The sequence below is a fragment of the Lissotriton helveticus genome, chromosome 6 (assembly GCF_964261635.1).
Source record: "Lissotriton helveticus chromosome 6, aLisHel1.1, whole genome shotgun sequence".
Taxonomy (NCBI): Eukaryota; Metazoa; Chordata; class Amphibia; order Caudata; family Salamandridae; genus Lissotriton; species Lissotriton helveticus.
Genome location: NC_136067.1, coordinates 2,075,756,419 through 2,075,772,409, shown reverse-complemented (window position 1 = coordinate 2,075,772,409; position 15,991 = coordinate 2,075,756,419).

The following is a 15,991-nucleotide window of genomic DNA, read 5'->3' as shown; positions in this document are numbered from 1 at the left end:
GCGGGGACAAGTAATACATCAAACAAAATATAAGCAGAGAAAAGACTTCGCCTTGAATCCCTCAGAGAAACAGCAAGATAGTGATCAAACCTGCCACCAAGGGTGGAGCAATAGTGATTCAGGAGACTGAGATCATGAGGCAACTACATGTTTCCGATAATTACAGCAAGATCGAAAGCAATCCCATAAAAGAGGTTGCCAAATTGATAGAAAAATTTACGTTTAAAGGACTAGCTGATGACTATCTCAGCGACCTGGAACTTGAGTACCTGAACAAAGAGGTCCCCCACATTTCCACCCTATACACCTTGCCCAAAATACACAAAGACAAACATAAACCACCAGGCAGGCCAATTGTTCCAGGATGTGGTTCAATTCCTGAACACTTGTGTAGATATATCGACCTTTTTCTGCAGCCGCGGGTGACCGAGCTAGGTTCCTACATAGGAGACAGAATAGATGTTATTAATCTAGTCGATAACTTACCTTACAATAGGGACAGACAATTGGTAGTAACCCTAGATGTATCCTCCCTCTATTCCAGCATTCCCCAAGACGAGGCACTCAATGTGATATGAGGGGTCCTAAACAAACAGACAGGACCCTTGTGGGTCCCCACTAAGTTAATTACAGAATTGCCATGATGAAAAGCATCTTGGAATTCAGGAAGGAGTACTTCTTTGACTTTATCACGGCCCAAAATCGGTATGAAATCAGTTTCCTTAACTTAAACATCAAAACAGATGACGTATGCCAAATTATTTCAGTCAGACTAACCACTTTATTCGGTTAGTTAAAACCATAAAAGTAAAATTCTGATAACCCAATACACAATAAAAACATTTAAAATCCAAATTACAACATAAGAGCAATTCAAAAAGAATCAGTATTACAAAGTCAATTTCATAGGCACATAAAAACCCTGATAACCATTAGCACATATATAGACAAAAGGAATACCACATTAGGGGTATTTTCAAGAAAAGGCAACCAAAAAGGAAAACAATGATCATATGTATACAATTGGTGCTTATGTAGCGTTCATCATAGGGTACTTTTTTGCCTGAGATGAACGGCTGCTACTAAAAAGCTTGCGATATTAAATATATCCTGTGGATCATTCAGCATTTGGAGATAAATTAGAGCAGGTTTATCCTGTAAAAACCTTTTTCCTTTAAAATAAGAACTAAAAACTTCCTGCGAATCACAGTGTAATGCTTGCAAAACATTATAAAATGCATAGTATCCTGTAGTGAGAAGTTGTCACAGATACACATACTCAAATCAGTTTGCCTACTCCCTCCTTGTGAGATACCTAAAAAGAAGCGAATTAGGTTAAAACGGAACCTGGTTAAAAGCAAATGGTGGAAGGGTTTGATAACAATTCTCAGGTAAGTTTCAATCAGAGGGGAGGTTTTGAACAAAAAATAAGCCTTTACTGAGGGTTTCAATAGCTCCCGCTCCAACAGAACATTAAGAATTTGGTTTTAACCCAAGTCAGGTCCTCTTTTTTATCGTATCCGTTGAATTAAAAAGATCTGGGTGCCCCAATTTTAATAGGGTGTGCTTAACATAATAAAGCCACAGGATACTACTAGCTTTCTCCAAAGTGACGCAGTCCCTAATAATCTGATGGTTCAATGTTAAGTCTAGATTAAACCTCATTATTTAGATAACCCATGGAACGGATTACGCTACTCAGATACTCGAGTCACCACCCACGTAACCTCAGAGACAACTTATCATATGGGCAGTTTCTATGTCTCCGCAGGAATTGTTTACACAAGGACGATTTCTTTAAAGAAGCAGATGACCTTTTTCCAAGGGCATCTTGAAAAAGGCTAGAAAACAAGCATGGTACTGACATAGGGAAACCCTGTTAGAAGTTAAGGACCAAACTACAGGTGATAGACAAAGAATGGTATGTAATATTATCAATCACCACTTGACACTCACCACGGATGAGGTTGATACAAAGGAGAAGCCTCTCTTTGCTTTCAATAGAGGGCTTAACATACGTGACTATGTAGTTAGTTCCTATCTGAAAGTGAATCAAGTTCCTGACCTCAGATCTCAACTTTTATTTCCAGTGTTGGTGGGCCATTTTAAATGTGGCCAGTGTAAGGCTTGTGGTCTCACTTTGGAGAGAAAGGTCTATACCTACCATGAACTGACCTACAGATTGAAACACCAAACATATTTTAACTCTACAGATGTGATCTGTGTCATATCATGCCCCTGTGATTTACTGTACATAGGGCAAACTAGACAGAAAGTGACAACTACGATTTCCCAGCATTGCTCTACGATTCAATGTAGGATACAGGGCGCTCCATTGGCTGAGAATTCTATGCGTTTTGAGCACACAGCAGAAAGTTTGAGATGATGGGCACTCCAAAAAATCACACCTAACCCGAGAGGGGTCATCTGTCTACCACCCTTAACTTGCGTGAATGCAAGTGGATACACCTGCTTGATACACTGATTAAAGGTCTAAATGAATCAAGTGGAAATATCTAAACATACGTACTTAACATGTATATGATAGATTGAGAAAGAATTCCTTGACAGCCAAACTGTTTTTGACCTTAACAACATGACTGGTTAATCCTGAAAGGCTGCTCCTCTTATATATGAATGCATTAGATAATAATGTGAATATCATGCTGATTAGAGGAGTATGCATCTGTATAAGTATAAGCCATTTCCATGGTCGCTATGGCTGATAGACTACATGCCATGCCATTGTGCTGACTATAATTAGACTCTAATTATCATTATAGCACCTATGCTGTATATTATTTGTCTCCATTGCGTAAATATGATGTCTTATTAGTTTGCTATTCATCATTTGACTTCTGTAAATTCACATCATGTCACAAAGTTGACTGTAGATAACCGTTGTCACGATACAAATGATGTATAATCTTTAACCTAACGTTAGAAATTTGTCTGCGGCTAACTGCTGCCATAATACCAGTGATACACAATCTTTACCCGAATTATGCAAATGTGATTTCGCATGCTTGCCTGTCAAATTGACACATATTTCATTGTATTATACAACATTGTTTTCTGTTAAAATAGCATGCATCATTCGGATATTGCACGATGGCTTGCTATCATGATTTGTAATACTTCCCAACAAGCATGATTGTTATAGACCCCTCAGCGTACATATCGTATTTATAATAGGACATTTGTATATTCAATTTGGGCGTGCTTCTACATTACCCTAACAATGGTACTGCCCTCACTCAGACAACGTTGTCTTTGCCGAGGCATTACAGAATACGCCATCTATTGGCACCTACTATGTACGTATGACTCATCTGTCGTCAATGGTTCCACTAGAACGCTCACTTCACATTACAGGTACAAGTTACCATTGCAACCGCTGACAGGAGGCACAACGTGCTCAGAGACGTGCATGCTCACACGGCGCACGCTCTCGTATACCCGTATTTAACATCGGTCTAGGCAAGTTCACACTTCCCTTTATACCGGATTCGAGCTACGGTGACAGACAGATGCAGATGCGCCATCTTTGAAGGTGAATCTTGTTTTATTTATGGCACAGTGATTTGTTCAATGTTGTCTTGGTTCTCACTGAACTAATGGGCATTTGGTTAAACTTTTGTCCCTTTAGGACTCCGAGGTACCCAAGAGATTATATATTTATTGAGAAAAGGAATTAAGCATGTTTACTGACGGATGCGGTTGCACCGTCACCTAAAGGTAATCGCATACCATGAAATAATCACGGTCAACTGTACACTGACCTTACCCTTTTTTTTTTTTTTATAAACCTCACAGGTATGTACTGTAGTCCTCTGCAGCTAATCGAAGCCCCAGGAAACCTGTTTTCAAGTATTTTCCCAAATATCGAGCCAGGTAACTCATACCCTGCACATATCTTTCAGTCACACAGGTGCATTCACCTTTTGGCATGTCGTTTATCCACCATGTGATCCTTTTGGAATCACGAAGGGTCATAGACAAGGTTCCCTTTTTACTAAACCCACAACTCCTTCCCTTACCCCTTACCTTTCTCCCCCCTTTCCCTTTTCCCCCCCTATCTCAATACATGGTCGGTGTTAGGTGTGCATGTTGGTGAGGCCAGCCCCTTTGTCAGGAAAAATTCTTTTTGTATCTTGGTACCTGCAGACATCAGGATCATTGCATTTTTGACAGACCCACTCATTGGGCTCCATGAGTCCAGGTACCGTAAGTTATTCACACGGTCACCTCAGGTGAAGAATGCTTCCTCTCTCACCTATCTGATACATTTTTCGTGTTGTGATTCGCAGCACCTAAATTCCCTTCTCTTTACCATACAGGCTATCCCCCAATACATTCCCAGTCACTTGGAGATGTTTTACAATAACACTCCTTCCCAAAGGGTCGAAACGTCGACCTATTGAGCAAGACATCCAATACTAACATTTCACATAGTGATTTATTTATTTAGTTATACGTTTTGTATAGCGCTAGCTGGACCCAAGGGTATCAGAGCGCTTCACAGCAGGTACAGTTATGAGCAGTTTTTGGCAAAGACAAACATCTTCAGGTTACCAACTTACTAGCATTCAAAAACAAAGTTACAATATAGATCTTCAGGCTGAGGGGTATCAGGAAGAGGAGTTAGTTGTCAATTGTGGATGGTACAGGAGATGGCAACGAAGCGATCTCCTCGTGAGCGATTTGATGTTGACTGACATGCATTCGAAGGTTTTATAAAGGCCCGAGAGGCATTCTGAGATGGAGAGATCACTTCTGTGAATGATTGCTAAGCCACCGCCTCTATGTTCATGTCTATCTTTGTGTATAATTGAGAACCCGGGTGGCACCAGCATGTCCGTGTTGGGGTAGGACAGGGTGTTGAGCCACGTTTCCGTGATGAAAGCTACATCTAGGTCATGGGAGAGGATGGCTTCTGCTATTTTAGTTGCATGTTTAGAAGCATATCTACTGTTGATGAGCATGCACTTAATGGAAGGTTCTTCTTCGAGTTTCGAATTGCTGGGCTTGTCTCTCGGTATGGAGGATATGTGCGCTGGGGGTCTGGTATATCTCCGTGGGGGATGGTCCCTACCCATTCCAGTGATGACTTGGATCGAAGATTTAGGGGTAGAGTTCATCGGCGGGACCTGTGCTAGAATGGATGGAGTCACATTCTGTGAGCGGAGTGCGAACTTAGGGTGTGGGTAAGTGGGATCGTTGTATGATCGGCGAGTGTGGTCGCTTCCTGAGGGGAGAGGTTGGGATTAGATCTTCTAGGCCTATCTGCTCTTGACGGGCGAGATCTGTGGGGGGCAGAGGTTCGGTTGGGGGGGTGGTGATTCAATCTTACTAGGTTGAGATGGGGAGGGGGGTTCTACGGACAGTTGGGTGGGCAGACAGATTTTTGCTAGGGAGGATAGGGTTTCCTTCAGGCCACAAACCAGGATTTTGAGTTGCGCTTCCATAATGTAGAGGCGTTGCGTCATGTTGTTAGCGGGGGAGAGATCGGGAGGCTGGGAGGAGCTGGGCTCTGGGGGGAGGGGTTACTCGATATATATTGCTTCTAGAGGGGTTCCGGGGAAGCGGGGTTGCTGACTCAGGATTAATGTCCCTCAGCGATATGACTGAAGGGGGGGTTGTGTTCCCATTGTGGCTGGGCGGGTGGCCTTGGTCTAGTTGCATTGGGGTTGACGGTGAGGGGGGGGTGTGGATCGGTTTTGTTTGGGAGATGGCCTTTTCTTTGAGCGGATGACTGTGCTCTGGGTGCGATTGTGCTGGTGTGGGAGGGGGGCTGTGGGTCTGAATGGGATGGGAGCGAGCCTTAACTCTGGGCAGCTGGCTGAGAAGGGTCGGGTAGGGTTGGGTGATAGGAGAAGCCATGGTTGAGGAGGACGCGGGGCAGGTAGAGTCAAGGTCTGGTGGGGAAAAGGTTTGGGGAGAGGGCGCGGGCGTGATCTGGTTACTAGATGATTGTTCGAAGCCTCCCGTGCGGGTGGTCCGTGAATGGTGTGTGTTGTGGGATGAGGCCTTTTTGAGTGAGGGAGAAAGGAAGTCGAAGAACTCGAGGTTCTCGTTTTTTGCCTGAATTAGGATGATGCCTGTAATGGTCATGCATCCGGTAAGGGTCTGGTGTTTCGGGAGAGAGATTGTCCGTTTACGGTTGTGGGCTGTGATGGTGGTTTTAGAGACGATGAGGTGAGAGTTGAAGATGGTGGCCCAGGCTTCGAGCCTGTCAGTGTGGAAGATGAAGTCCATTTTACGTTGCCCTCTAGATGGGCAGTGGTATGTGTCTACAACTAGCGTTTCGGGATGTTGCCTGATTATTCTGTGTTCAAGGTGTTTTTTTGCTTTGACGGAGAGTCTGTGGGGGAAAGATATCGCGAAGGCATTCTGTCCGTGGGGTGTCAGGTAGTTAGGTGAAGGACTCGGATATGGGTCCAATTTTATGGCCGGGGGAATCTTCGTTGAGCGGAGGGGGGAAGTTTCTCTCGTGCAAGAAAGGGGGAGGGTGTCGCGTCGGGTGGGGGTTAGCTGCTCAAAGTGGTATGTAGTGGGGTAGTAGGTGGGGAACTCTCTCAAGTGGGGTGGGTTATTGGCTGGGCGACAAGAGGTTTACAGGTGTGGCTCCTTTGTGTGAAGTGGGAGAGTGTTGCGCCGGGGCGGGGGGAGTTGATTGACGGGATGTGTGGAGGGGCTAGAGGTGGGGACTGGAGACCTCTCTGGGGGTGGGGGGTCGATGTGCCTAGGGTGAAAACTAATTCTTGGTTTTCCTTGGTTGTGGGAGGATAGTGTGACTGGGGTGAGGAGCCTTTGGTTCCTTTGGTTGTGGCTGCAAAGCAGATTAAGGGACCCCACTAACCTGGTGTTGCTGGTTCGGCGGGAGACTGTTTGGTTTGGGTAATCCCAGTCAATAGCAGTGCTTCCTGGTCGTGTGCTCGACCAGGCGACTCCTTTTTGCGCCCCTCTAGTTTGCCGCAGTGGGGGGCACCAGTGAGCCTAGTAGCTGGTCTCCTGGATTTGGAGATACTGATTTTGAGTTTGAGCAGCGACAATTGTGGGGGAGTCTTATTTATAGCGCCCCTCTCGTTCTTCGTTGGGGGATGGTCGCTCCAGCCCCTGGGGGGGTCGCTCCGGTACCTTGATGTTGGGGTGGGGCACCAGTGCACCTCCAACCCAGTCTCTAAGAGTGCAGAGTTAGAGACTCTGAGTGGCGGCCATTTTGGGATCAGGTGGTCCCTTCGCAAAAGTGTGAGTTGGGGCTAGAAGGCTCTGTGAGTCTCTAGATTTGGGCAGATCCGACGCTGTGGTCAGTACTGTCCCTTATGTGGGGCTCCGCATCCAATTCCGTCCCTTATATGGGACTCCGCCTCCAATTCCGTCGTTATTGTTGGGGTGAGTTACCCGTGCTCCTCCAGCTTGGTCTGATTGACTGCCGAGTTAGAGCCTCTGAGTGGCGGCCATATTGGGGTCAGGCGGCCCCCATGTAAATGTCTGTGCTGAGGCTGGAAGGCCTATTCAGTTTCTTGATTTGGGCACCCCGCTAGGTTGCCTCATGGGTAAGCTCACCTCGACCAGAAGCTGGTGTCAATTTAGGCCGTTTCAGCCTGTGTGACGCGTATTATGGCTGGATTATAGCTAGCGGGCGGCCATGTTGGGAGCAGGCAGCTCCGGAGCAGTAGAGCGTGACGCCGAGCCGTCGTAGCGGATAGCGCTTGCCTGAATATGTGGCTCCACATCTGATTCCGACGTTCCCCAAGTTTGGCGCTTCTGCTGCGATGGACCGCTGGACTCAATGGGGACTTCTCGGGCCGATTTCATTTTATCGTCGCCGCTCGCAAGTTCTTGGGTGCGGTGACAAAAAAAAAACGAAATCCGCTCGAGAAATCCGCTCGAGATGCCTAACGATAAGGGATACATGTTATAAATAATGAGCCAAGTTGCTGCAGATGCTTAATGAAGATTCCTTTCTTCCCCCCAAAAAAAATGTACTGTAAATGTTGTTTCTTGCATACTAAACGTCATAGGTTTATGTATGCAAATGTTTTGATATGGTTTTCTACTTGTATACATTTGTATGAGATACGATATATGATGAATAATATATTGGTCACTTTCTGGAGTTTATTTTTTGTTAGTCTCAGTTTGTTAGTTTATCTGTATGGCATAGGCACTATGGGCCAGATGTAGGTAATCAGATTTTACCGATTCTTAAATACCGAATTTTACCGATTCGGTATTCAAAAATCGGTAAATGAGATGTAGGTAAAAAATCGGTATTTTTTACAGATTCGGTAAAATTCGGTATCGGACTTTCGGAATTTACCGAATCGGTATTTACCGAATCGGTATTTACCGAATCGGTATTTCCCATTCATCCCTATGGGCCAAAAAGCCCATAGGAATGCATTGGAAATACCGAATCGGTAAATACCGAATCGGTAAATTCCGAATCAGGAAGCAAGCAAAAGTGAAACTAATTAAAACAGCCAATCAGGTGCAACCACCCTCCCCCTCCCTACCAGGAAGTGGCTACCCAGGCAGCTGCAACTCATTAGAAGGTTCTGGAGAGGCAGTCAGAGCTGAGCAGAGACACAGAGCAGCAGGGAGTGATTTTTGGGAGTTTACCACAGTGAAAATGGCTAGCAGCAGTGAGAGTCAGAAGGCAGAGAGGAAAAGGAAAGTTAAGTTCAGCAGCATGGAGCTGCAGGTACTTGTGGAGGAGGTGGTGAGAGTCCACCAGCAACTGTTTGGCAGGCACTCCCTCACTGTAGCTTTTTTTTAATTATTATTATTTTTTTTAACGGATCTTATCTTGCGCAAACTTAGCCCAAAGGGCGTCAGCTGAGTCAGCAAAACGCAAGATGTGGCTTGCTATTGGAGAAAGGGTCAATGCAGTGGGAGTTACAAGCAGGAGCATTGATGACCTTAAGAAACGCTTCTATGACATCAGGAGCCTCACAAAAAGAATATGTCAGAGCTTCATAAGCAGGCTGGTGTCACCGGTGGAGGCAGGAACCCATCGCCCCCCCCCGACTGACCTGGAGGAGTTGGTGGCCTCAACCATCGAGCCAGACAGTGTTGTGGGACTAGGAGATGTGGACAGCTCAGCCAGAGCCAAAGGAAAAGGTAAGACGCATGTGCAGCATGACACCCCATACCAACCTGCTACCCTTAACCCTTTGTGCACAGGGCAACCCCAGTCCAGTACTGCTAGCACTATACAGGAGTAATGCATTATGGGAAATGTAGTCAGCTAATGTAAGACCATGTGTAACTGCACAGACATCAGCAAGGCAGTTAAAGTAACGCAGAATAATGACAGTAAAATGTGTAAAGCATTTATTTTAGTGACTGTGACACAGTAGCACTTAGTTGACATACGCCTATTTATACCTAGGGGCAACATCAGCCAGTCGAGCCACAGCAACGGCAGGGACTGCACGAGCGAGGGAGGAGAGTGACGAGGCAGGGCCAAGCCATGTCCATGCCTCGCAGGAGGAAGAAGACACAACTGCCATCTCCCAGGAAGAGGAGACAGTCCAGACCCCCGAGTTCCCCGACTCCCCACACCTTTCACAATCCCCTTCATTGGTTTTCTCTCCTGAGACCTCCCCATCACTGTTACTGCCTGCACCTGCAACCTCACCAGCCAGGAGGTGAGTCGTGGCCCCACTGCCAGTGATGGAGGGAGAAGAGGGTGAGGCTCAAGCCACTGCACCTGTGAGTCCTGCTGCACTGCAGCTCACCACTGAGTCTTTCACCTCGCGCAGACGGCAACGCAGGCCCAGCAGTGCAGGTGGACCTGGAGATGGCACTTTGTTCCGTGGGCTGGAGGGGAGCATGATGCGCATCCAACGCATGCAGGGGAAATCCATACAGGCCTGCCACCGCCAATTTCGTGTCCTAAACTAACAAATTGGAGACATGGGGAAGGGCATCAGAGACATTGTAGAAAGCAACAGGGAGGTAGCAAAAACAAATGCTGACCTTGCTGCAGGAATGCAGCAAATGAGCACTTCAATCACCCAGCTGTGCTCAAAACTGGACAGCCTGGCGCACACAAGGCGCAGGGACGCCCGAGTCAAAAATAGGGCCATGAATCGTCTGGCCACTGCCACATCACAGCTATGCCGTAGAGGCATTAATATGCAGGTGAGCCTCACTCAGAACACGGCTGAGGTCACCAGGGGCATGGCCAGGATCACTAGTGCCCTTGAGGCAATGATAATATCACACACTACACTGAATCCTGCCCTGGATTTGGCTGAGGGAGACGACAGCAGTAGCCGCAGCAGCTTGGCAAGCTATGTAGTTCAGCCACGTAGAAGCAGCAGGCGCCCAGCTGAGGCTGCAGGCCATGAGGAAAGCAGTGACCAACATCCCAGTGGCTCTGGGAAGCGCGGGCGCAAATGACTTTGCGGGTGTGGGTGATGTAACCCAGGACATGTAGTCCCCACCTTTATTTTGTTTAATTTGTTGCACTTCAGTGCATGAACGTTGTGGCAACATTAAATTACGTTCTTCTCATTCACAACCTGTCTGTGTCTCATTACTTACTCAGAAATAGTTGCGTGTAATCTTCTCACGTCTGTATCTGCCATCACTTGGTGTTGTCACTCCAGCAGGTTGTGTTTCAGGCACAGCAATGTCGTCGTCATGATCCTCGTAGTCAGACAACTCCACCTCAGTACCCTTCTTAACAGCAAGGTTGTGCAACATGGCACAGGCAGCAATTATCTTACAGCAGGTGATGGGGGTATACTGCCTTGCACCTCCACTCTTGTGCAAGCATCTGAATCTGCTTTTCCAGATACCAAAGGTCCTTTCAACAACATTCCGTGTGCTTTTGTGGGCCCGGTTATATCTCCTTTGGCTGGGTGTTGAGGGGTTGAGGTAGGGGGTGAGTATAAAAGAGCGGAGGGCATATGCACTGTCTCCTGAAAGGAAAAGGGAATACATTACTCACATGCATACATGTACTTCTTACTGCAATAGGTATTATGGGGGTCAGACACTGTGTCTTACCTAGGAGGTATCCTTCACCAAATTCCCCTGCAGTCAGCCGTGCATAGATGCCACTGTTCTGAAATATATACGAGTCGTGGGTACAGTGGTTGGAGGTCCCTGATGAGCTCCAAGATGGTGTCTGGATCCAACCTGTACCTCTGCAGTATCTCTGCCTCTGTGAGCATGAACAGGGAAACCCTCTGCCTGTAGACCTGCTCCTGTCTCAGCCATTCCCTCTCTCCTTCCTCCTGTAGCCGTAGCCGTCTTGCAATGACATAAAATGCCGCCATTGTGCAAGTAGAATTGCATTTTGGGTCCATTTTTATAGGTTGCACCTGTTTACCACCTTTTCCCAATCCATGGTAAATACCGACTCTTAAATACCGAATTTCAAGCAAATTCGGTATTTCAGAGCTTCCCTACATCTCAATATCCATTTTTACCAATTCTTAATTACCGATTCGGTATTTTACCGATTCGGTAACTTTACCGACTCTGTAAATTTACCGATTCGGTAAATTTACCGAATCGCAAACTGTTGCGATTCAGTAAATTTACCGATTCGGTAATATTTCCGATTCGGTAATTTACAGATTCGGTAAATTTACTGATTCAGAGGATTTTCTGTCTCCTACATCCCGAAAGCTCAATACCGGTCGGTAACGGACGAAAATACCGATTTTTGGACGTTACCGACCGGTAAAGGCCTTCCTACATCTGGCCCTATGTGCCATTGATTGGTTCTTTCCTACTGAATCATGACAAATACAAGTACTAAAAAAAATATTTGGTTTTACCCAATAGAACCAACCACTATTATATACACTGTAACATTGATGGAAGCACCCACACTCTGGCCTGGGTGCCTTTGTGTTACATTTTTATGCGTTCCGGCCTGGGTGCTTATGTATGACATTTCCATGCTTTCTGGCTGCCTTGGTGCTTATTTATGATGTGTCCATGCTTTCTGGACTGGGTGTATATGTGTGACGTTTCCATAGTTTCTGCCCTCAGTGGCCTGGGTGCTTATGTGTATCATGTCCAAAGTTTGAGGCCTCAGTGGCCCGGGTGCTATTGTGTACATTTCCATGCTTACTGGCCTGGGTGCTTATGTGTGACTTGTCCATTGTTTCTGGACTCAGTGGCCTGGGTGCTCCTGTGTACATTTCCATGCTTACTGGCCTGGGTGCTTATGTGTGACTTGTCCATTGTTTCTGGACTCAGTGGCCTGGGTGCTTATGTGTGACATTTCCATGCTTACTGGCCTAGGTGCTTATGTGTGAAGTTTCCATTCTTTCTAGACTGGGTGCATATGTTTGACGTTTGCATAGTTTCTGGCCTCAGTGGCTTGGGTGCTTATGTATGAAATGTCCATACTTTCTGGCCTGGGTGCTTATGTGTGACGTTTCCATAGTTTCTGGCCTCAGTGGCCTGGGTGCTTATGTGTAACATTTCCACAGTTTCTGTCCTCAGTGACAGGGGTGCTTATGTGAGACATGTTCAAGCTTTCTGCCCTGGGTGATTGGGTGTGATATTTCCATGCTTTCTGGCCTGGGAGCTTATGTGTGACATTTAAGTGTGTTATGTGTGACGACGTGAGTGACAATTTATTGATAATACAAAAAAGAATATTAGAATGTACTTCTTATGCTTATATCATTGAAACAGTCTTAAAAAAGCCTAAAATGCATAGCATTTTTGACTGAAAAGACAAGAGTGTGTTATGATCAGTACTGAACAGCCTCTTGAGGAGTCATGGGCAGCAATGTATGCAATTTCACTATCTCTTAGACTGTCCAAGGGAGTTATCTCTAGGTTGTGAGTTCAGTCTGTACTGTGCCATCTCTGAGCATATCCTAGGGAACAGTATCTTCAGTTGCGATCTTATTTTGTTTCACACCATGCCTCAGTCTGTTCAATGAAGCAGTCTCTCCTTCTGTTGTGATTTTAGTTTATATAGAGTGTCTCTGAGCCAGTCCTGGGAAACACTCTCTTCCGCTTTGGCTTCCGTGACATCTTGCTACAAGAATAGAAATACAGAAAACTTGTCAGATTGATATCAAATCTTGTTATTTCTTTTAATTCCGGTATCTATAGTTTTGACGTGTTTCTAATTTGTTATTGGTTTGCGTCAGCTTTGAAAACCCTCTTGTATATCATTTTAGATTTCCACTATGAATATGAAGGGTGGTAGGAACAAAAAATCACACAATGAAAAAAAAAAAGCAAGATATTGAAGCAAGCCGTTACCAAAAAGTGACTGATATTTTTTGTCCCCAAAAAGATTTGGTTTCTTTCAAAGGTGGCAGCACGTCCACCAGCTTCATTACTGAAGGTGCAGAACAAACTGCTGAAGCCCAAAGACCTGAAATAGGCAGTGAAGCTACTGTAACTAAAGCAGCTTCCAAGTACATGGAAGGTTACATTGAATTACAAAAAAAGGGATGAATAATGCAAAGAGAAGTGTCAAGAAGACCCTGTAGTTAAGAAATCAGCATGTGCTGATGTGACTTTGACTCAAGCAGCTTTTGGAAAGAGTAAATCGCACAAGAAAGGAGTAGCTGCAAAAGAACACGAAAAGAAGAAAAAAAACAAGAGAAAGAAGCAAGCCATTACCAAAAATTGACTGATATGTGAAGGTCCAAAAATTATTTGGTTTCTGTCAAAAGCGACATCACATCTACCAGCTTCAGAACTGAAGCTGCTGAACAAACTGCTGAAGGTCAAAGGACTGAAATAAATAGTAAGAGATGCAGCTCGTAAGTCTATTTAAGGTTACATTGAATTAGAAAGTGAAGAAAATTCCAAAGAGAAGTGTCAAGAAGATCCCATATTTGAGAAATCAGCATATGCTGACGTGACTTTGATTAATCCAGCTGAAAGTGTTGATGAGAACCAATTGTTTTTGAGACCAACATCTGAAAATCTGAATGCCTTTTTAAAATGTCATCCCTGTCAAATAGATGGTCTACGTTGGCATGATAAAAAAATTATATCAGCAAAAAAATGGGAAACCAAGGCAGTGGTTGACATATTCACACAAAGCTGTCATATTTTCTGTGTGTTATGTCTAGCTTTTAGCAAACAGACAGATAGAATTGCTTTCATTGATGGCTGTTCTGATGAAAGGAATATGTATCAAAGAATCTATGAGCACAAAGAAAGCATCCTTCATCACACTACTTCAGAATCCTTCATGATGCGATCAACAAACATAGATATATGTAGCCATCTTTATAAAAAGAACACTACTGCAAAACAGAGGAAGTCAAGCTAAAACGTGCCATTTTAGAAGGAGTAGTGGAAACAATAAAACTGATTGGCAAAAGAGGTCTGAGCTATTGAGCAACTGCAGAAGCTACCTACACCTTAAGAGATAAAACATTGGATCATGGAAAAGTTTTGGAACTTCTTCAGTATCTTAAAAAATGTGATCCATTATTGAAAAGCCATATTGAGGACATCATTAAAATGAGTAAAAAACATCATGAGGTTGCAAAGAGAGGTAAAGGACATGGCAATCTGGTTACCCCGATTTAAAAAAACAACTGTGAACTCTCTCATAGCTATTATTTCCTCATTACTAAAAAAGGGTATCTATGAAGAAATCAGGGAATCTGAAATGTTCTCAATACAGCTGGATACAACAGAGGACAGTGCTCTATTATGATCAGGTATGTGACCAACGTTGTCCACAAACGTCTCGTGTCTATTGTGAATTGTACAATGACAACTGGAAAAGCATTGTGTGAGGTAGTTTAGCTGCCCTTGAATCCATGAACATTAAAGCTGCGAATTGTGCTGGTAACTCAACAGATGGAGCCTCCAATATGCAGGGGCAGAATAATGGGCTCGCAGCATGGCTGCGTAAAAACGCTCCTGATCAGATTCATGTGTGGTGCTACGCGCATGTTACTTAACCTTGTCATAACTGATGTCACTAAAATCTCTGTATCTGCAGTATCACTGTTAAATTCTTGTGCTGCATTTCTCAGGGATTCATACCTTCAAATGAATGTTTAGGGAAACAAAAGTATTTAAGCATGGTTTAGAGGTCCATCTCTATAATTTGTGAAATAAGATGGTGGGACAAAGATGTAGCACTCAAAAAAATGATTGGTCTATACATTGACCCAAGCAAATTGAGGTTCTTCAGAATATGGAACAGATATCCACATCAGATACTTAAATGATGAGTTCAGAGACAGGGCCATTTAATTTCTAAAGTCACGAGTTACATTTGACACCATTTAAACTGCACAGATGTATCTGTTTATTTTTCAAAATACCACTCAAGTTCAAGTTCAAATTCAGCTTTATTGGGTGCAAGTAATAAACACCATAAAAGCATATTATTAAAAAGAAACATTCCTACATTACGGCATAGTTCAAATCATAATAATAACAAGTTATGTCTATACAGGCTAAGATATAACATTGCTTAATCAAATACAAAAACAGTATATGAAAGAAACATGGAGCTATTAAAGGACAGCCATTTAAAGATTGTCATCAATTCAAATTCTTATGCACACAATCAAAACAAATAAGTCATTCTGTTTAAAAGTGCTAGTGCTTACTTTGTGCATAAGGGTACATAGAGTGCATGGTACCGGGCTTATCTTCATACGTTCTCTAATCAGCATAAAGAGTTGTAAGTACGTAGTTTTATATAAGGTGTAAGAACATGTTGATTTTATTAAAAAGCTAAAAGGTGGGGGTCAAACCGTTTTCATCCATCTCTTCATATAATAATGTATCCAGATATGTGCAATCCCTTCTTTTTCTAACAGCAAGTTGCACATATCGGTTCACAGAGTTTATAATTTTCAAGTTTCCCAAGCCACAAATAAAGTTAAAAGCTGGTTTATAGTTATAAAGCCTTTCGATAAAAACAGGAGCTTTAAAATTGATTTCTGGGGGGGAGGAGCTACGCCAGCAACCAAGATGGCCGCATAAGCTCCCGGCTCCGCCGACCTCC